The 21396-nt window shown below is 53.5% G+C and overlaps 1 protein-coding gene across 1 annotated transcript in view; it reads left to right on the top strand.

Moving 5' to 3' along the window:
* SLC9A1 (solute carrier family 9 member A1) overlaps positions 1–21396 on the top strand; it is a 50584-nt gene that overhangs the window by 11949 nt on the left and 17239 nt on the right. The window lies entirely within an intron of this gene.

The raw sequence follows: 21396 nt of genomic DNA, 5'->3' as shown, positions 1-21396 counted from the left end.
TTAAGGCCCAGAGAGGATGTGCCCAGAGCCACATGTGAATTAACGGCAGGGCAGGGAGGGCTTTCCCTGCTCTGTTAACTAACTCAAGGGTCTCTAGGCAGTAAGAGCTGGACCAAGAGGAGGGGCTGTGGTCTTTGGCCTTGATGTTGGTATCTAAGCATTGGTACCTCTCTAGTGGGCCCTAAAAGCCTAAGGAAGGGCAGCTTCGTGCTGGACTATCCATCAGAAGAGCTGTTCCTGGCCGAGAAGCCATTTGGCTTTGGTCATACAGGTCCTTGCAGGAGAACAAAGTGCAAGCCTTGGGACCCAGAAGCTTCTGCCCATACCCATCAAATTCTTCAGGCTTTTGTACTCCTTCACAAGCCAATACTGAGCCTGGGTGCTCTGCTTTTTATAGCATCTTTGCCCTCAAACCAGGGAATGAGATCTTATCTCCTGGGGCCAGGGCCCACAGGAATCTGGATGCAGTACCAGGTAGGCAGGATGCCAGTGTGGAGGCAGGGCCAGCTCACCTCACTGAGCCCAGCCCAAGACTCAGATTACAGCTCAGTGGGGGAGGGGAGCTGGCACCCTACCACACCCTTCTGGGCCTGCCTGGCTGGTGGAACAAACAAAGATGCACAAGAACTGCTTCTCTCAAGGAGCTCAAGGACTGGTCTGAGAAATTCAGTATAGTTGCAGGAGAGTCAGGCAGTAGAAAGTGGGTGCGCGTCGAGGTGCAGATGGAATTTTTTGAGGGTTTAGAGGAGGCAGAAAGAACTTCCCACCTGGGAGGATCAGGGAGGCTTTATGGAGGTGACTGGTGAACTAGGCGTTAAAGAATAGGTAGGATTTAGATGAGATGCTCGAGTGAAACAGGGCTCACTGGGCACAGCCAGAAGCTTCTACTCGGGGCAGGACCTTTGGATTGCAGAGGAGTGTCCCAGAGCAGTTTCCTTTGGAGACATGGTGGTTAGGAACACAGGCTTTGCAACTTGACAGACCTGGGTTCAAATCTAAGCTCTACCACTGTAGCACCTTGACTATGGGCAAGTCACTTTACCCTGTTTGTGTCTCATTTTGATCCTCCCCAACATGGGGTAACACCTGGCAGGGATGTTAGGAGGGTTCAGGGAGAGTACCCTTGTTAGATGCATGACACAGGTTTGACACATTCTGAACATATGATAAATGGTGGCACTTAGGAGTCCTTCTAGGATCAGGAGGAGGAGAAATACTAGCTTGTTTTCTGTGACTCCTGACTCTCCCAGCAACTGAAAAATCGCTCAGCAAGACTTACTGACGCCCTGCTGGGCATCCAGTGCTGTGCTAAACACAGGGGTGAGGTGGCTGCGGGTAAATAAAATTTATTATTATTATTGTTTTTTTAAATAAATTTATTTTATTTATTTATTTTTGGCTGCATTGGGTCTTCGTTGCTGCACGTGGGCTTTTCTCTAGTTGCGGCGAGCGGGGGCTACTCTTCGTTGTGGTGCGCGGGCTTCTCACTGCGGTGGCTTCTCTTGTTGTGGAGCACGGGCTCTAGGCACGCAGGCTTCAGTAGCTGTGGCACATGGGCTCAGTAGTTGTGGCTCGCGGGCTCTAGAGCGCAGGCTCAGTAGTTGTGGCTCACGGGCTTGGTTGCTCCGTGGCATGTGGGATCTTCCCAGATCAGGGATCGAACCCATGTCCCCTGCATTGGCAGGTGGATTCTTAACCACTGCGCCACCAGGGGAGTCCCAAAATTTATTATTTTAATGAAGTGGGTAGAGCACTTTCCGGCATGCATCAGGAAACCTTTTGGGGAGATACTGTTCTTCTCCTTTCTACAAATGAGGAAACTGAGGCCCAGAGAGGTTAGGTGACTTGCCTAGGGTCACATAGCCTGACTATGGCACAGCTGAAACCAGACCCAGGGTTTCCCATTCCAAGTCCTATGCTGTTTCTCCTACATAACAGTCCTTTCACCACCTAGCTGGAGTAGCAAGACTTTTCTCTTGAAACATTTAATGAGCAAAGCATGATTTTGTATGACAATTTGATGTGTAGCTATAAAAGCACTAAATATTGCAGAACAGATGATGGTTTTTTAATAAATTTATTTATTTATTTATTTTTGGCTGCGTTGGGTCTTTGTTGCTGTGTGCAGGCTTTCTCTAGTTGCGGCGAGCAGGGGCTACTCTTCGTTGTGGTGCGCAGGCTTCTCATTGCGGTGGCTTCTCTTGTTGTGGAGCACGGGCTCTAGGCGTGCGGGCTTCAGTAGTTGTGGCACTCGGGCTCAGTAGTTGTGGCTCGTGGGCTCTAGAGCGCTGGCTCAGTAGTCGTGGCGCACGGGCTTAGTTGCTCCGCGGCATGTGGGATCTTCCTGGACCAGGGCTCGAACCCCTGTCCCCTGCACTGGCAGGCGGATTCTTAACCACTGCGCCACCAGGGAAGCCCCCAGATGATGATTTTTAAAATAGGCCCAGCTGTGATGAGGTGCCCGGTGATCTGTGCCAGCGTTAAGGGCAGAAGGTTCTGCCACTTCGTAATCACCTCACCCTGTGAGCCTCAGTCTTCCCAATCAAATGCGGTGATGTCTGTAAAGCCCTGAGCACATCATAAGCGCTCAGAAATGGGAGTCACCGCTGTCCTGTAACATTAAAGGAAAAGGAGGGAATTCCCTGGCAGTCCAGTGGTTGGAACTCCATGCTCTCACTGCCAAGGGTGCGGGTTCAATCCCTGGTTGGGGAACTAAGATCCCACAAGCCGCGCAGAGCAGCCAAAAAAAATTAAAAAATAAAAAAAATAAAATAAAGGAAGAGGAGATGAGAGTGAAGTCTAGCAGTGGAGGATGGTTTTAGGTAAGGGGGCCAGAGGACACTGGGGTAGGGCTGAATGTCACCAGGACTGGGGTGGGCATAAAATGAGACCATGAGCTGAAGTGTCTGAGTTTGGCCTTCAGTTGGAAGAGGGGGAGACACACACTCAGTAAACACTGATTTGTGCGTGATAAATGCTGTGCTGAAGATGGAAAGATGAATAAATATAATCCCAGCCTCGTGGGAGCGGCTGACATGGAAACTGGCACTTGCCATGTGCTGTGAAGTGCCACAGCAGGGGCCCACAGGACTGTGGGTGCACGGGAGGAGTTGGGTGGGGGGTGGATCAGGAAGGCTTCCCAGAGCTTGAAGGTTAAGCAGGAGTTTGCTCATTTCACATGGAGGGAGGAGCTGGAGAAAGACGAGATGTGGATAATGCAGAGCATAGATAGTGCAGAGCCATTGACTTTTGCTTTTGAAACCCTTTGGGGCATTCTGCATCCCCTCCACCTCACTCACCCCCAAACGTACTTAACCCACGTGCCTGGCTGGGCAGAGAAGCTGAGCCTCCCTGTGGGACAGTGTGCACCAGGGATGGGTGTCCTCATATGCAGGCGATAAGGAGGAAGCTACCATTGAGTGAGACCTACCGAGTGCCTGGCCTTGTACTGAGGGCTCCACACAGCGCATCACTGCGTGTCACGACAACCCCGAAGGGTGCGAGTCATGGTATTTGCCTTTATCCAGCTTACAGCTACCTCGGGAAAGTGGAAGAGGGAATAATTAAGTGCTTGATGATTGCTGTGCCACTGCCTCAAAGCCCAGGAGGACTTCAGAGAGGGGAGAAATGTGGCTGAAATGAGCAGGGAGCAGGGGCCTTTGCGCAGGTGCCTTCACTAGACCCTCATAAGGGGAGGGCAGGTGGCAGGTCAAGTGAGGGTTGCAGCACCTGCTTCACGTGTGACTGGGCAGCTGAGAGGAGGCCCAGCCAGCTGGGGGGAAAGTCTGGGCTGGGGTTCACTGAGAAATAAGATTGGGTAGGTGCGCTGGGCGGGATTCCCAGGCGTCTAGAACTCCAGCCAGAGGGATATAGAGTCGGCCAGGCCTCTCAGGCCGGTGGACAGATGGCTCCACGGATCGAACGCTTTCCTCTTCCCTCCATTTCCACTTCTGCTCTCCCTATCTAAGCCACAAGCATCTCTAACCCGGATGCCTCCAGTGGCCTCCTGGCCCCACTCCCCTCTGCCTGTAATCAGCTCTCCACAGAGTAGCCAGTGGGTCGTTTAGAAACATGACTCACAATGTGGTGTTCCCCTGCTAAAACCTTTCAGTTGCTTCCTGATGAACTTGGGATAAAATCCAGGAGAGGTGTGGCCTATACCTCTCTCTCCTTCACTCCCTGCTGCTCTTTCCCCACCACTCACACCAACCTTCTTGGGTTCCTCAAACACACCAAGCCTTGCCAGACCTCTTCCCCTTCCGTAGGCCCGCGGCGCTTGCTTTCCCCAGCCTGGAAGACTGCCTGGAGATGGCCGCAGGCCGGCTGCTTTATTCATCCTCTGGGTTGGATGCCGTCTCTTCAGAGAGGCCTCCCTGGCCCCCTAGTCTAATATGTAGCACACGCCTCACCACCCCCTGCCCCGGCCCACGTCAGACAGTCTTCTGGGTGCTGAGGACACAGCCGGGAGCAAGATGAGGAGGCTCCCGATGTCAGGGGGCTCACGGGCCAGTGTGGGGTGTTGCACAGTGGCCACAACGTCAGGCAGTGATCAGTGTCCAGAAGAAAATAAATATGAGAAGGATGTGCTACTTTGGATGGTCAGCGAAGACCTCTCTAAGGAGCTGGCTTTTGAGCTGAGCACATGACAAGAAGGAGCCCACCTTTCAAAGATCAGGGCCCCTGAGGAGAGCGTCTTTGAGGAAGCTGGGGTAGAATAAGAGGGAGGCGCGGTGTGAGGGCAGGGAGGAAGGCGGGGGCCAGACCCTGCTTGGCCCGTGGGCCTTGGGTTAGGCATTGGATTGGATTCTAGGTGCGTGCAATGCCACTGAGCTGGGGAGGGATGTGCAGAGCAGCCTAGGGGTCAAGAGATGGCTCCCAGGGTCGGCTCTGGCTTTGGGCTGGCCACAGCGAGCCAAGCAAAGCAGGACCCTGGCCCAGGGCTACTCAGCCAGGTCTGTGAGAGCAACAAGAGTGAAGCTTCCAAACAGGCATCTCTGGCCAGGCCAGGAGCGGGATGGAGAGCCGTGCCCAGGGAGGAGTGGATAGGGAGGGCATGAGAGCACGTGGCGAGGGGAGGGGCTGAGCGAGGTGCCAGGCTCTGCTGGACTCCTGCCCCCTCCCCTGCCCAGCCCCAGCACCTCTAGGCAGGATGTCACCAGACCTGTCATGTGGGAGGCGTGGCACTGCCAAGCACCAGGTCCCTGACATGCCTCTTACCGCCTGAACCTTATGGTCCCACGTGGCCTGGGGAGTTATCAGGCCCAGAAAGGGCAGGCCTGGAATCAGAGAATTGGACTTGATTGTTGGGAGGGATGCTAGAGACGGAGTTGGGAGTCCAGGAGGTGTAATGGAAAAAGATAAGGGCGTTGGGGATTAAAAGGCCTGGACGCGAATCCCGGCTCCTGTCCTTGCAGCTGTGTGGTGACTGACGGGCAGAGTTGTGGAGGTTCGGTGACAGTGCCGTGCAGAGCACCGAGCAGCGGCCAGGCCTCCTCATCTCACGGAAGAGGAAGCAGAAGGCCAGAGAGGAAATGACTTGCCCACAGGCCACAGGGGGGCGGTGGCAGAGCTGGGCTAGTGCAGGTCTTCAGCTCCTGGTCCGGAGCTCCCCTGTGATGGAGTGAGTGGCCCTTCCCTCCTTCCCTCCTGCACTGTTCCTCTGGAACAGTCCTCTGGCCCTTCTGCAGGGGTGAGGCGGCTGCCCCTGGGCATCCCACCTCCTCCTCAGCTTGCCTCTGAGCACCTACTACGCAATGGCAGGGCTGTGTGGGAGATAGACATGTAAACAGCTTAAATACAAGGCAGGCTGAAGTGACACAGGGAGGCGGCACAATGCAGCGTGGGCCCTGGTGGCAGACGGTCTCAGTTCTGGCGCCGTCACTTAGAATGTAGTGGTGATGAGGCCCGCGCTGAAGTTGGGCCAGATCAGAAAGGCTTCTGATTCACTGCAGAGCCGCGAGGACTGTAGTGCAGTGGCGGGAACTGCGGAGGTTTAGGAGGGAGGTGTGACCATGACTGACTGGCTTGTGTTTAGGACAGAGGCTCTCCTGGCAGGTGGAGAATGAACTGGATGAACTTTTCCCCAGTGTTCCTGGCTCTGGGAATTTTCCACCTCCTCCCTCCCTGGATAATTATGCTTCCTAAGAAACTGATCAGATGGGAAGCTGCAGGAAATGCTTTGGGACAAGGATTGTGTAGGAGTTGGGGAGAGAGTGGGGAGGATGTAGCGGGAGAGGGAGATCCATGCCAAGCAGCAGGAGGTGGCTCCCTTTGGAGGGGGAGGGGGAGCCTGGGCAGGCTGGAAAGTTAAAGCACAATGTGGTGGCTCCGGGGAAGCCCAGTTCCTCAGAGCTCCTCTGTTCCTGGTCCCTGGTGGGGAAGAAGGGTGAGATTGACTGGCAGCGTCTGGCTTTTCTGGGTCAACAGGAGCTGGGGTCCTAATGGGAGAATGTGAGGCAGTGAAGCCTCGCGGCTGGAGCGCTGGGCTGGGTATCAGAGCCAAGCCCAGGCCCAGCACTGCTGCTTAGCTATCCTTACACATCTGAAATCCCATCACTGTGGGCCAGGGCCTATTATGGGAAGCAGGTGTGTACCAGGCACCCGCTCCTGGCACAGAGCACTCCTTGCATCCTAGCTCCCAGTGGGCCCAAGACCTTAGCTGTGGGCGTGGCCTCTGCTCCTCTTTGGCCTCGTGGGTTAAACCGCAGCCCTCGGTGTGCCGAGCCTCCCGGGAAGCCAGGCTCCACCCACTTGGTGTGAGCAGGTGACTGAACCACAGTGATAACAGTGAAGAGCCAGATGGTCTTAGACGGTCTTGAACCCAGGGGCAAGGCTGCCTTTGCAGTGACACAGGGACCCATGGGGAGATTCAGGGCATCCTTCGAGGCAGTCAGGGGTCAGAATAGCCTGGCGGCTTAAGGTCTTCAGAAGCTAACAAACCTGGCTTTGAATCCCAGCTCTACTACCTGCCAGCTGTATAACCTTGGGCTGAGTACCTGACCTACCAGCATCATTTTTATCTGGAAATAATTGTCGCCTGCGTGGTGTTGTTGTTGTTGTTTTAAATTTTCTTTTATTTATTTATTTATTGGCTGCATTAGGTCTTTGTTGCCGTGCGCAGGGTTTCTCTAGTTGTGGCGAGCAGGGGCTACTCTTCGTTGCAGCGCACGGGCTTCTTATTGCAGTGGCTTCTCTTGTTGCAGAGCACGGGCTCTAGGCTCATGGGCTTCAGTAGTTGTGGCTCACTGGCTCTAGAGTGCAGGCTCAGTAGTTGTGGTGCACGGGCTTAGTTGCTTTGCGGCATGTGGGATCTTCCCGGACCAGTGATCGAACCTATGTCCCCTGCATTGGCAGGTGGATTCTTAACCACTGCGCCACCAGGGAAGTCCCTCGCCTGCATGTTTTTTTTAAACCTTTTTCCCTCTGTTCATTTAATCGAGGAATAACATACATACACGCAGTAGAGTACGCTGATCTTAAAGTGTCCGTATGGCTCACTGATTATTTACAAATGTTCACGTCCAGATGGAGATAAAGAACATCTGTGTACCCCCCCAGAGTCCCCTCTGCCCTTCCCAGTCTGTACCCCCACTGTCCCCTGTGGGAACCACCATTTTGTCTTCCGTCATTGTCACTTGGTTGTACCTGTTCTTCAACTCCATATACCCGCAGTCAGACACAGGTACTCTTGTGTCTGGCTTCTTTTGCTCAGCATTTCTGTGAGGTTTCCCTTTATCTTTGCATGTCCCAGAGGTTTGTTCTTTCCATAGCTTTGCGGCATCGCCTCGTGTGAGTAAGCCACAGTTGGTTCATTCTCCTGTTGGTGGGCATTTGGGTTGGTTCCCTTTTTTGACAATTATGAATAAAGCTGCTATGAATATTCTTATCCTCCATAGGGTTTTTGTGAAAATTAAGTGAGATAATCAATTACAGTAACATGTTTAATGCTGAGTTTTGATTTAGAGCTGCTGCCCAGAAAATTCCCCCCAGATTTTTGTTGCTGTCGTTTGTAAAAAGGAAAAAAAAAAAAACAACCAACAAACACTACATAAATATTTAAAGAAAAAAATGCAAATCATACCTTTCACCCCAGCTGCTCCTCAGAGCTGATAAGTCTTCACAGTTCAGTGTGTCTGCCTGGACTTTTCCCTACAGTTGTATAAAGTTCTTTTTAATATAAATAGTTTCACAGTAATAATCATGCTGTCCGTAATCTTTTGCAACTTACTTTTGTCATTAAATCTGATCTTTTAAAAGAGTCCCCTTCTCTGTGTCAGTGGAGCAGCTTTGAGAGAGACAGGCTAAGTGAGCTCCTGAACCAGTCTCTCCGGCCTTTTGCCCTGGCCTGGCTGGACTGCCTTCAGCTTTCCTCAATGTGGAGCCCAGGGTGCAAGTTCTGGCTCTGTTGTGCCCTATCTGGATATGTTCTTGGGCTTAAATGCCCTGAGCTTTGGTTTTTCCATCTTTAACCGAGGAGAACCCATACTTGCCTCTGAAGCATGCCATGAGGTTTAAATGAGACGAAGTATGCGAAAGTACAAAGCAAAATGGAAAGTGATGCATGTGAGCTGGTTATTATGTAAAATCAGGGGCTGTCGGAGCTAGAGGAGGCCTCTGAGAAGCTAACTCAGCCCACTGTCTTAAATGTGAGGAAACAGTGGCCTGGGGAAGGTCACAGAGCCAGCAAGTGATGGAGCCAGACCTGAACCAAGGGAGGCGTAGGAGCTACAGCTTCACAGGGCACCCCACTTCACCCCCGCCTGCCGCCGCCGCCCCCCTCCCCACCATTCCCACTCTCTCTGGACCAGAGCTTGGCTCTAACCGGTCCACCTCCTATCTGTGGGGACTCCCTGCTGGGAGGAAGGGTGCTCTCCCCCTGGTTCCTGACTGAGGCCACTGGAGACTAGAACTTCCAGGCACTGATCTGTCCCCACCCTCCCCTGGTCCAAGAAAGCAGAGAAGCAGGGAGGTGGGGCAGAGGAGCGGGGACTTGGATGGGACTTGGATGGATAGGAGATGCAGCCCTGGTCTAGGACCCCCAAACCTGGGGCTGTGTGAGTCCCCCAGCCCCACGGAGCTCACTTCCTCCTCCTAAGAAGCCAAGTTAGCACCGCTGCCCCTGTCCTCAGGTAGACAAAGGCCTGGAACTGAGTAGTCGCTCAGACAGCTTCCAGCTCAGTGTTCAGGTCTCCTGAGGCTTCACCCTCACAGCTTCTGCGAGAGGGTAGAGGGGCGTCTTCCAGGCCTGTGAGATTACAGCCTAGGCTGAGGTCAAGAATCCGGAAACAAAACCCTGACCAGCATGGGCTAGGCCTTTGCCTCACTACCCTGCCCCTTCCCGGGAAGAATTTGGCATGATAAGATTTGCACGGTACCAGCCCAGGAGGGCCCCACTTTCCTCGGTGTTTAGCCACCGCATGTGGTGCCAGGCACACAGCAGCGGAAATGGCTCCTGTGCTCTGGCTCCCATCCGTCTAGGAGCCGCAGCTCATTATGAAAGCACCAGGGCAGTGATACCGGGGAGCTGGCAAGGCCCTGCCTGGGAGTGCCGTGTTGATCCAGGGTGGGGCTTGGGGAGGGGCTCTGAGCCCTGGTATCTGCTTTCAGGGTGAGGTTGTGGAGTGACAAGTGTTCTAGAGGCAGTGAATGGTGACGTCACAGGAGTCCTGCTCAAAGAATAGGAGGCACCACCACCTGGTGCTTGAGCCTGACCTCACAGGCCCTTTGCCTTCATCGACTCAATGGGGCTCACCTGACCCTGTGAGGTGGGTGGAAGTGTCCCCATTTACAAATGAGGACCCTGTGGTCTGGAGAGGTTAACTAGCTTACCCAGGGTCACACGCACCAGAAAGTGGAAGAACTGAGTGACCTTGAATCCTGGGAAGCCAGAGTGAAAGACCCATTTGAAGTTCCCTGGTCCCCTCCCCTCACAGGGGAGCAAACCCGAGGCCCATAGTTAGGACGGTGTGGGGACTGGCATTCAGGGACAGTGTTCTTTCCTTTCCACTGATAACAACAACAGTTATTGCATACTGAGGCCCCCAGCCTGGTCCTTTGAACATTCTGAGATAGTTCTAGTTAGGTCCATCCTTCAGAGAATTGAGAAAATGGTATCCACATCATTTTCTCTGTGGCTCAGATGGGGAACCTGGCTGAGAAACGCCCTGGAGGATGAGCACCTGTCAGCTCTGGAGTCAGCTTCCTGGGCTGGAGTCCTGTTTGGCCCTGCCACTTACCGGCTAGGAGGCCTTGGGCAAGTAACCTAGCCCCTCTGAGCCTCAGGTTCCTCATCTGTGATGTGGGCATGAAAGGGCGTCTGTCACTGGGTAGTTGTGAGGACTAAGGAGCCCTCAGTGAGGCTGTCATCATTAACATCCCCATCTCAAGCAGAAGCTGGGCCACTGAGCTAGCTGATTAGAACCGGGGCTCCAGCCGGAGTTCCAGGCCCTCCGTGTCCTGCCCTGCAGGGGCTACTTTCCCAGCTTCTGCTGCCACAGGTATCCCCACTTCTGTACCATGTGAAGGATCATACGATGGGCCCTGCCCAGGGGGAAGCATGTGTTCATGGAGACTTTCTTTACTCCTTCCTGGGCACGGGGCACTGCCTTCTATGGGGCGGGCTGGTGGCAGGCAAGTAGGCAGGTGGGCAGCCTCTCAGCCTGCCTGGGACCTTGCCCCTCCATGCCTGGCTCTTCACTGATGGGCTCCCAGCCTCCAGCCAGGCTCTCCCCGCACAATCTGAGCCGGACTCCGGAACCTGTGCCCTGAGGACGAGAGTGATAGACAGTAGGAAGCTGTTACAGGTCGTTTTCTACTGAGCAGCCTGGCTTGAGGGCAGAGCTTGTCTTCGGGGATCAGGCGGTCCTGGGATCAAATACAGCAAGCAAGTTGTGTTGCTTGCTGTGTGCCACCTGGGCAAGTTCTTTAGGCTGTGAGCCTCAGTTTCTCCTCAGAAAATGGAAACACTGCCTATCTCATGGCGTTACTAAGGCGAAATGAGAAAGCACAGGGCTTGGTGTGATCCTCCCTTCCTAGGCTGGTGGGCAGCTGGAGGGCTACGCTGTGCCCCTTGAGGCCGTGCGCACAGGCCCAACCCAGGCCTGGGAGGTGCCTCTGCAAGAGTTCCATTCCTCTTCACTAGGGTACCAGATAGCTCCTGGTTCTCCTGCAAGCAAAGCACATGCAGAACCAGGGCACGTGGGTACTGCTAGGGGTTACCTAGAGGGAATCAGAGGTTTAGAGTGGGTGGGTGGCTTACCTCCAAGGTCACACAGCAAGGGAGTGACAGAGCTGGAAGTAAACTGAGGCTTCTGCTCCCAGCCAGCAGGACAGAAAGCCAGGGCTCGAGATGGAGGCAGCCTAGCTGAGCCGTGGCTCTGGAGTCAAAAAGACCAGCTGTAGGGCCTGGGTTAAGTCCCTTCACCTCTCTCTGCCTCCGTTTTCTTAGCTGCAGAATGAGGATGACAATACCTGTATCAGAGAACTTTCAGGAGAACCATGTAGTTAACGTGTACAAAGCATCACAGTGAAGTGCTAGAAAAAAGGTCGTTCTTTGAAAAAAGGTGGGAGTAATATGAGGGGTGGTATTGTGTTCCAAGTGAGGACTAGCTTTGGAATATTGAGTCCTGGGTGTGAATCCTGGCTCTGCCACCACTTTGCACTGTGACCTTGGCCAAGTCCCTGCCTGTCTCTGAGCTTCATTCTTTGCATCTGTGAAATGGAGGGGTCAGATTGAAATGGTCTGGGGAGGCCCTGCCTCTTCTAACCTCCTGTGGCTTTTTGCTGCCCATCTTCTTCGCCAGGAGAGGTCCAACTTCCCTTTGCTGTTTCTGGAGCCCCAGGCCTTCCTGGCACCAGGACCAAGGCCTGCAGCCGGCTGTATCCTCATCTCTACAGTGTCCTCTAAAGGGCAGCCTCCTCTGAGCATGCTCAGCTCTCCCATCCACTCCGCATATCTCCTGGCTCCCAGAGGCCTGAGGTGGCAAACTGTCCCCAGTGGACAGGGAGAGGAGGCGGGGAGAGGCCCGCCAATGCTCCCTCTATGCCCCCCCCCCCGCCCCCAGCTTCGTGACACTCAGCCAACTGGGCTGTTTTCAGGAGAAGTGTGTGGAGACTTTCAGGGCAGACCCGAGATGGATGCCTCAGGCACCTGCTTAGGGGGAAGCTCCAGCAGCTTAACCGCAGGGACTCTGCTGCCGAGGTTTCAGGGAACCTGCATCCGCAGGGCCCCAGCCGCATCCACAGCTCTCAAGATCTGTACTCAGGTACCCTGGGAGAAGGTTTTACAGGTCTTATAGGGGACGAGAAGCAGGTTCAGTGGGGCTTCTGCCTCTCTTCAGCGTCCCCTCTGTCTTCTCTCAGCACCTCTAGAAACTCCTGCCAGCCAGGCTCAGCCTGGAACCAGTGATGACAGGGACAGGGCACCAAGCTCTGCTTCGGAGGGGCTGCCTCAGAAGGTGCCCTGGTCTCCTGACAGCTGCTTCCCTGGCAGCCGTGCTCTGGTGCCAGCTGGCCCTCTCTGGCCTGTGACTGGGGAGACAGCGATGGGACCATGGCCTTTGCTGAGCACTTTGTTTGGCAGCCCTTTGCTCCAGATATATCATCTCCTCGGACCCTCAGGACAGCCCTTTGACATAGAAATGATTATGAGCCCCACTTTTCAGATGAAGAAATGGAGACTCCGAGGTTGAGTGCCTGCTAGTAGGTGGCAGAGCCAGGAAACCAGGCTGCTGCATTCTCAAGACCAGCCTCCCTGCCTCCTCTGGTAACTGAGTTTGAGTTGAAACTTGGGACAGAATTCTGAGGCGACACCCCAGTGTGCTTTTTCAGTGTCTCCCTTCCCAGCCATCTCGCTCCCAGCCTGCACCTGGACTGCCTCCCCTGGTCCAGCCCTCCTACAAGCCCGGGACCGGTCCCTCTGCCTCAGTCCCCCAGAGAGCTGGCTGCCGGGCCCCCAGGAGAAGCTGCCTCTAGTGCAGACTGCCGCCTGACCGGGGTTCCTCCTCTCACTAGGGCCTGGCTGCCTGGCTGGGCCGAGGCTTCGGAGCGAGTCTCTGCTCCCGCGGGGGGCCCAGCACCTCTGGCGTCACCATATTCCTGCTGTGCTCTTGTGGAACCCAAGTCAGGTGGCAGCCACGCTGGGCCACACAATAAGCTGAGCCCTGGAGGGCAGACATGCCCTGCTCCCCCCAGGAGCAGAGAGGCCCCTTGCCATCCCACCCCTCCCTCCAAGATGTGTCCTCCCTCCGCGTCTTCCTTGAAAGAGGAGTCGTCACGGTGATTGCCGCAGCTCTCTGGGTGTTTGTTTTATTTTCCTCTCAGTCTTTTTACTTCCATTCCCTCCTCTTTCTCACAGACACCCTGTGCCATGGTATTGCTTTATCCCCATGCTAGAGGGGAAGGAAGTGGGGTTCAGGGCAGTACCGTGATTTGCCAGAGATCACGGAGAAGTTCAAGTTTAGAACAGAAGCCAACTCCCTTGTTGGCAGACCAGGACTCTGTACACTGCCCCATGCTGCTTGTGCAATCTTGCTCTGCATGAAGACTGTTCTGGGCCCAGACATCATGCTTGTTGGCATGGACAGAGACGGTATGACAGAGCCCCAGCTTTGTCCGTCAGCAGGGCTCATCGGTCAGATGTCAGAGCTGGAAAGGCTCTCAACATGCCTCTGAGGATGGGGAAACTGAGGCCAGAGAAAGGCAAGGGCTTGTTCAAAGCCCCTAGTGAGGTGGTGGTGGCAGGATCTAGACAGGAATCCAGATCTCCTGATCCCCACCCTGAGCTTGGCTCAGGCCCTTTTCCTCTCCCAATGTTGCTTCCTGGTCTCTGCAGGCATTTGGAGGTGAGATGGGGGCTGGGCTTGTCCACCTGCTGGAATCTGCAGGAAGCAGTGCCGGCTGCCCCTGGAGCCTAGACTTGATGGCTGGGCAGTTGGAGAGCTCTGCTCCACCCCACGGTGCTGAGCCTGGGGGCAGCACCATCTCCCTGACTCCCTCCCCAAGGTGCTTGCAGGCAGGACTTTTTCACCACCTCTGTCAGAACCCTCCAGCAGCTCTGCCTGGTTCACCAGGTTGACCCAGAATTCTCTCTCCAGGCTACTTAAGGCCTTTCACAGTCTGGCCCTGGGTGAGCACTGGACTGGGTCAGTGGTCTCAGCTTTGTGACCTGGCTCTGCTATTACCCGTGATCTTGGGTGCATGTCTGGATCTCTCTGAACTTCTGTTTCCTCATCTGTTGTCTACTGCCTTGGGTTTTAATGAGGACCAGAGGAAAGGCTGCTTGATGACCATCTGAGTAATGGTTTCCTCTTCAGCCTTCACTGTCATTTACGCCCAGAAGTCCTCTGCCTACACCACACTTGTTCCGCCTGTCCTGCCTTTCCGGACGCAGGGGCTTTGCCTGCAAGGCCTTCCCCGTGTCTCCCTAACCCCAGCCCTTCCTTCAGGCTCAGGCCAGTTCAGCTAGTGTTTAGTGCACACAAGCTTAGTGCCAAACACTGGAGATTAGGTTAAATTAGGACAGGAATTCTGCCCTCGAATAGTCATGCAGACTCAACAAACAAGTTTTACCCTTGCCCTGTGCCAGGCTCTGTGCTAAGTGCTGGAGAGTCAGTGGTGAGTAGGACAGGGTCCCTGCCCTTGAGCAATCTGGACGGGAGACGGCCAACCAGCAATACGGTGTGAGCAGACTCTTGGTCTGCTCAGTGCTCCCATGTCTGGGTCTCATGTGGTCCTCACAACAACCTTGTTAGGTCACTGAAGCAGGAGACGATCATCCATTAAGCAAATACTGATTGCAAGCCTACTGTGTGCCAGGCACAACTCTAGGTGCTACGGACACGACAGCGATTGGGACAGTCTGCCTTGACGGAGTTCGCATTCTGGGTCAGGGGAACTGTCAGTGAGCACATACAGACAGTCAGGAAGTGATAAGTGCTCTCAAGAATGATAAAGCAGGGTAAGCGGATAGGAGGGTACGGGAAGGCCTCCCTGAGGAGGGACCTGTAAGAAGGGAGGGAATCTGCCATCCATGTCCACGTATTCAGTGTAGAATGTTTCAGGCAGAGGAGCCAACAAATGCAAAGGCCCTGGGGTGGAATCATATTTGCATCCAAGGAAAAGCAAGGAGGCCAGTAGCGCCAGAAGGGAGGGAGTGGAGCCAAATCCGGTGTTTGCCGCTGGATTGGGTTATGGGTTGTGAGAGAAAGAAAGGAGTCAGGATGATTCCAGGGTTTGGGGCCTGAGCAACTGAGTGATGCTGGGGAGATGGGGACCGTGGGAGGAGGAGCGGGTTTGGGGGTGGGGAAATGAGAATTCAGCTCCTGTGCCCTTGCCACTCTGCAGGTGCACACCCAGACACACCAGCCTCAGGGTCACCCCATGCCCATCCCACTGGAAGCCTCCCCATCTCCTCAGGCTTGCTCCAAGCTCTGTCCTCTGAGAGTCATTTTCTTTCATCAGTGTCTTTCTGGCCTTTCTGAGTGGTTACCAAAACCTAGTTGAGGGGTGCCGGTCACCCCTTCTTCATCACCACCCCCAGACACTGTGAAGCACATAGTAGACTCTGTAGCCAGTTGAGCTGGAAGGGGTCGAAGGGGCCCCAGATGCCTCCCCAGGGCGCTGTTCCCTCTTCCCCGCCCAGCCAGCACCACCTAAGTCCTGTTCTCTCTTTGCAGCTCCCCCTCCCTCCTCTGCGGCAGCTGAAAATGGGGCGCCAGGACTTGCTTTCTGCACGGCTGTTGTCCTGGAAATGGTAGAATTTCTCTTTGTGTTGCTTTCCTACGGCCACCTCTCTGTACTCCACCTCTCTATATCTGAGTACGATGATATCGTGAGCAAGTTCAAGTTATATCTAATGAATTTAGTTCATTGTTGTACGTCTAAGCTAAGTGACTTTCAGCTGGGACATTAAGAACAACAGGTATTTGGTATACTCAATTTCAGTTTTCTCTTAAATTTGGATTTTGCAAACTACACACTACCCCCACCAAAAGGAAAAGAAAAACCCAGCTTTCCCAGGGCTCTAAGGTTTCTGGAAATAGAACCTCTATTATTGAACCTCTTGTTTCTTCCCCACCCCAGGTGTGGGGCAGACTGGTGCTTGGAGCTCCTGCTGCTCTCTGTAAGTCCTGAGAGCGGTCTGGCAGGAGTCACGACAGGGCTGGGGATGGGGATGGGCAAGGAGGGCAGAGCCCAAGCTCAGGAGTGGCATACCTGGGGCACCAGGAAAGGAAGGGGATAGTGGCTTGAAACCAGACTGATGCCAGGTTCTTTTCCAGCTCAAGCATCCTGTGCTTTCCTCTCCTCCACACTCTGTGGTTGAAATCTGGGGAGCCCAGAAAGGCCTCCTTTGAAACGGATGTGATTGATTTTTCTGATACCAGTGGTACCACAGGGTCAGGAGAAAGCAGAAGCCGAGGCCCTCTAGTCTCACTGCCAGCCACAGAGGCAAGGCCTCCCTGGAACTCTTAGTGGAGGATCTCAGAGTATAAGGAAGCAGGCTTCAGCCTAATGCCATCGTGGAGGGACCATCCAATACATGATGGCACAGGCAAGGCCATACACACAGTGAGGTTGCTTCACAGGGGGCAGGGGTGGGGGGCTGGGGGCGTGGGGTCTGAAACACTGCTCTGTAACCCTGGCTCTCTGACCTTGGGGCACGGGTCTGAAACACTGCTCTGTAACCCTGGCTCTCTGACCTTGGGGCACGTAAGTGGTCATCCCTCTGACCTTCTCTTTACTTACCTTAAAATGGGGGCAATAATAGTACCTACTGCAGTAGGGTTGTTGAGAGAATTGAACAAGATGCTGCAGTGAAGTGTTTAGCGCAGTCTCTGCCCCATAGAAGCAGTCACAGCACAGTGTGTAACATACACCATTTACACAAAAATTTTAAACTTATAGATACAGAAAAGCTTCGAAGTTTATATATCAATCTGTTTCGGGGGTAAGGGGGTTGTAGAATGGGTATAGGAAAAGGAGAATCACTGGCGGATTATTCTCCTTCGACTTAACGAACTTATATACTTCTGGAAAAAAGTTTTAAATGATTTCGTTTAAATCACCAAAGTAATATATTTCCATTTTGAAAAAAATCAAAAGAAACCAGTGTGTATCACATGGTCCCCTGCCAGGGACCCAAACCAGCCACGAGAGTCTTTGGAGCCTGAGGTCCTACCCACCCCGCTGAGCTGCTGCCCTTTCGGGCTGCGCAGAGACCTCTGCTGCCTGCTGTTGCCTGCTGGAGCTCTGTATCTTGTCAACACACACAGGCTGTTTACTGCCTGTCCCTGTTGTGTCCCTGCCTCCCCGCCCCTCTGTGAGTCATCCTTCACCTCACTGCATGGGGACTCTCCAGCCAGCATCTTTCCTGTGGGGGGTGGGGAGAATCTGCGGGAGTGAAATTCATTCAACAAATGTTTATGGAGAGCTTGGGTGATTGGGGAGGCTGGACTAGGTACCTAGAGTTGCTGTTCCAGCTCAGGGTGGGGTGAGGGGGGAGTAGGGGGTACTGAAATGGGTCTTGAGACCCAGGGAGAAGTCTGGTGGGAGTGAAAGGCAGGGCAGGAATAGAACCTGGCTCAAGGGCCAGGCCTGAAGGTCAGGGGCCCCTCTGAGGCCTGCAGCATCAGCTCGGGCCCCTTGACTTGGGTCCTTGCACGCCTGCCTCCTCCAGCTGTGTGCCAGCACCTTCCTCGCTTCCAGTCTCATTTCCAGGCTGGCTGGAGGCCTCAGGGTCCTTGGAAGGCTTTTGAGACGCCCTCTCTGTACATTTGTTCACTCTTCCCCCATCAGCCCCCCTGCCCTCCAGACCCAATTTCAATTCCACATCCTTTAGGAAGCTTCCATCATTCCCTTAACCCACTCATCCTGAGCATTATTTTCATGGGGCTCAGGATATTTGGAAAGCCACCTCAGATCCATTCGACAGGATTAGTGCCAGCCCCGTGTGCTGGGCTGCCAAGTCGACTAGAACACCAGCTACAGAGCTCTCACTCCTCAGTTTGCAGGAGCACCTGACTCAGCCTGGGGGTTCAGGGAAGGCTTCCCAGAGGAGGTGACACCTGCGCTGGGTTTTGAAAGGTGGGTAGAAGTTCAAGGTGAAGGATTTCCCTCTGTGTGCACAGAGGTGGGGTTTGGGGACTTCTCGCAACTGGAGGACAGGGGTTGATAGGGATGGGAGGTTCAGTGCTAAGGGTTAACGAACCTGGAATCCTGATCACAGCTTCCCCTGCCAGGTCTCCGAGAGGGCCCGGCAGTCACAGCATCACTCTGCTTATTGCTTTCGAGTCTCCTTGTCCCCCCTGCCCTCCGGCCGATGTGGCATTTCTGTCCTTACCTCTCCTTTATCAATCATCTCTGAAGTGTGTCTGCCACATCACAATGTACAGGTGCTTCTGTATCCAGTCCCTTGATTCTCAGTTGTCTACACCTGAGGAAACTGAGGCCGTCTGTGGTGTAATGATTTGCCCAAGCCTCCTGGTTACTAAAGGGCAGAGCTGGGCCTCAAACCCAGGTTTTGACCTCCTGGCCTAGTCCTCTCTTCCCCATGCCTCAGGTGGCCCAGCGTATGCTGTTGTGTTCTCAGCTAGCTTATTAGCTAATTTCCCACCCAGACTCGATGTTCCCAGAGGGTGGGACCCTGTCTCCCTGAGATGTAGATTGAAACAGCAAGAGATAGAGGTACCATTTGGAAGAATGATGGGAAAAGGCACAGAGAGAGACTGACTCCACCAGCATGGGGAACAGTTCTTCTCCAGGTACTTGGAACAGATTTATTTTTGGCTGTCTTGCAGGGGAGGCATATTGCAGACTTGAATTCTCTTCCTGTTGATGCTCACAGGTTTAGTTTTCATTGATGCAGCCTGGCACAAAGAACTGGCAATTAGGAGACCTGGGTTCTAATTCTGACTCTGCCACTTCCCAGCTAGGTAGCCTTGGGCAAGTCACTTCACCTCTCTGAGCCTCAGTTTCTTCATGTGTCAAATGGGGGTCAGGATATGAGATGAAATGAGAGGAGATATGTAAAAGCCTTGCATCAGACACTCTAAGTGTCCAGTAAGTGTTTTTCTCCTTCTCTGTGCTGGAGATTGTATCTTAAAGTGAATCATGATCAAATATAGTCTTACTGAGTGGGCACTGTTGGTTTATATTTTTTTTAAATTGTCACTCATTGGGTGACTCCTGTGGGCCAGGAGCTCTAAATAAATGATCTTAGTGACACAGCCACCCTGGTCACTGGGTGACCAGGTCACTCATCACCCCAGTGACAGAGGAGGGACCAAGACTCAAAGAGACATGTAACAGGTATTGTGCTAAGTGTTTTACATACACCATCTCATTTAATCTTCTCAGCAACACTCATATTTGGATATTGGCAAAGGCTTGGCGAAGTCAAGCCTTCCTATATGTCTTTTTCTTTCCTTGTTTTTAATTCATTCATTACCCATACATCCATTTGCTACGTGCAGGGTACTTATGCTGGGGTCTTTAAAGAATACAGACCCTAGAATGGCTTTTTTCCTGCTTCTCTCTCTGGTGAACTTCAAAGCCCAATTCAGATGGTCCCTGCTCTGGGAGCATCACCTACTCTTGAAATTTCAGAGCCCCCTCCCTTTTTCCCACACTTCACATCTGAAAGTCAGTTTTATCTCAATTCACAAATAGTTAGTATGCCTACTCTATGCTGGCAGCTGGAGACCCAGATGACTCTAGAAAGTTCCCACCCTTAAGGAGCTTGACACCTAAGTGATGGACAAGTGCACACCAGCAGGTCATGATAACGTAGAGTGATTCATGTTATACCTGGATTTTGAAGATTATAATAATAGCAGTCACCGCTTTTTGCTAACATTGAGTGCCAGCATTGTTTGGCATTCTTTGCCCTGATGATGTCCTCTTGTGCTCCAGAAACCTTCTGAAATAGGCTTTTACACAGATGGGGAAACAGAGGGTAGGAGATGTAACTTGCTCAAGGCCACCAAGCTAGTCAGTGGCTACACCCTGATTGGAACCCAGGGCAGAGTGGCCAGTGCCACATGTCTTTGTCTCTGCCGGTCTGGCTGCATATCTACTGAGGCGCCGCCAACTGCGTCTGGTTTATCTTTCTCCCTGGTCCTCAGAGCTGACATTGATGGTGGGAAGAATCGACACGGAGAGGAATCTGACTCAAGAACAATCAGAGCCCCTCCTACCCCAAAGAACCCTCCAGCCCCAGTGGAGACCGGAGCTGAATACAGACCAGGCAGGCAGGGGCTGAGCAATCTGACAATTCCCTCCTCCTACCCTAGGAGTTTAGGAGAAGACTGATCCCTTCTGGCTGAGTTAACTGGGGAGTGAGGCGGCAGGCTTAAAAGATGGGAAAGATTCCCCAAGGTCTTTCCTCGGCCTCTAGAGTGGAAGAGGAGCAGTGGCGAGACTTCCCTGGAGAAGAGCTCCTGGAAGGAAATACCTCTGGCACCCTGGGAACCACTTTGGGGCTCTTCAGTCCTGGGTTCTGATGCTCCCCTTAGAAACAAAATAAGAATAAAACCAGGGATAATGTAGGGAGTGGCTAAGAACACAGACTGGAGCCAGACTGCCTGGATTTGAATCAGTTACCAGCCGCTTGACTTTGAGCAAGTTGCTTCACCTTTCTGTGCCTCAGTTTCCTCATCTCTAAAATGAGGGGATGGTAATTGTGACTTCCCAGAGCTTGGTGAGGTGCAAGTAAGTTAGACGTGTCAGCACACTGCTGTAAACTATAGAGTACCAGGCTTTCCTTGGGAGGTATTACCTTTCATTACTGTAGTTGAGACTGGTTGCTGGGGCAGTTGAAGAGGGAGTTAAAGAAACGGAATTGCTGTGCAACCAGGAATCCCTTGGGACCTGGCCGAGTTGCAGCCCCAGAGCAGTCCTCAGGCCTGGAACTAGGGCGGCAGAGCCCATCGCGTGCCCCTGGGTCCCTGGTGACCCGGCACTGGTGAGCCAAGGAGGCCCCTTTTCCCGGCACTCTCCTCTGACCGCCAGGGCAGGGGAAAGATTCGGGAAGTGGGACTGGGGTGTCTGGTCACCCCGGCAACCAAGGGTGATGTGGGACAGCCTCGCCTGCCTGCTCCACCGCGCCAGTCTCAGCAGATGCAGACAGTCTGAGGAGCTGTAAATAAAATGTTCTCATGGTGGAGAGCAGAGAGGCTGCAGAGGACCAGGAGCCCCTCATCAATCTGAAGTTTAGTCCAGTGCCTGTTCCGTTTACGTGTGTGTGTCAGAGAGAGAGTATGTGCGTGTGTCTGTGTAAGAGGGAGAAGAGGGTGGGTGAGTGTGTGTGTTTGTCAGAGTGTGTCAGAGAGAGCAAGAATGTGGGTGATTGTGTGCATGTGTGTAAGAAAGCGAGTGTGTGTGTCAGTACGTGTGTGAGTG

This window comes from Balaenoptera ricei, chromosome 1 (genome assembly GCF_028023285.1).
Source record: "Balaenoptera ricei isolate mBalRic1 chromosome 1, mBalRic1.hap2, whole genome shotgun sequence".
Taxonomy (NCBI): domain Eukaryota; kingdom Metazoa; phylum Chordata; class Mammalia; order Artiodactyla; family Balaenopteridae; genus Balaenoptera; species Balaenoptera ricei.
Note: the sequence above shows the minus strand (reverse complement) of the source record. Positions and strands in the feature narration are given on the sequence as shown.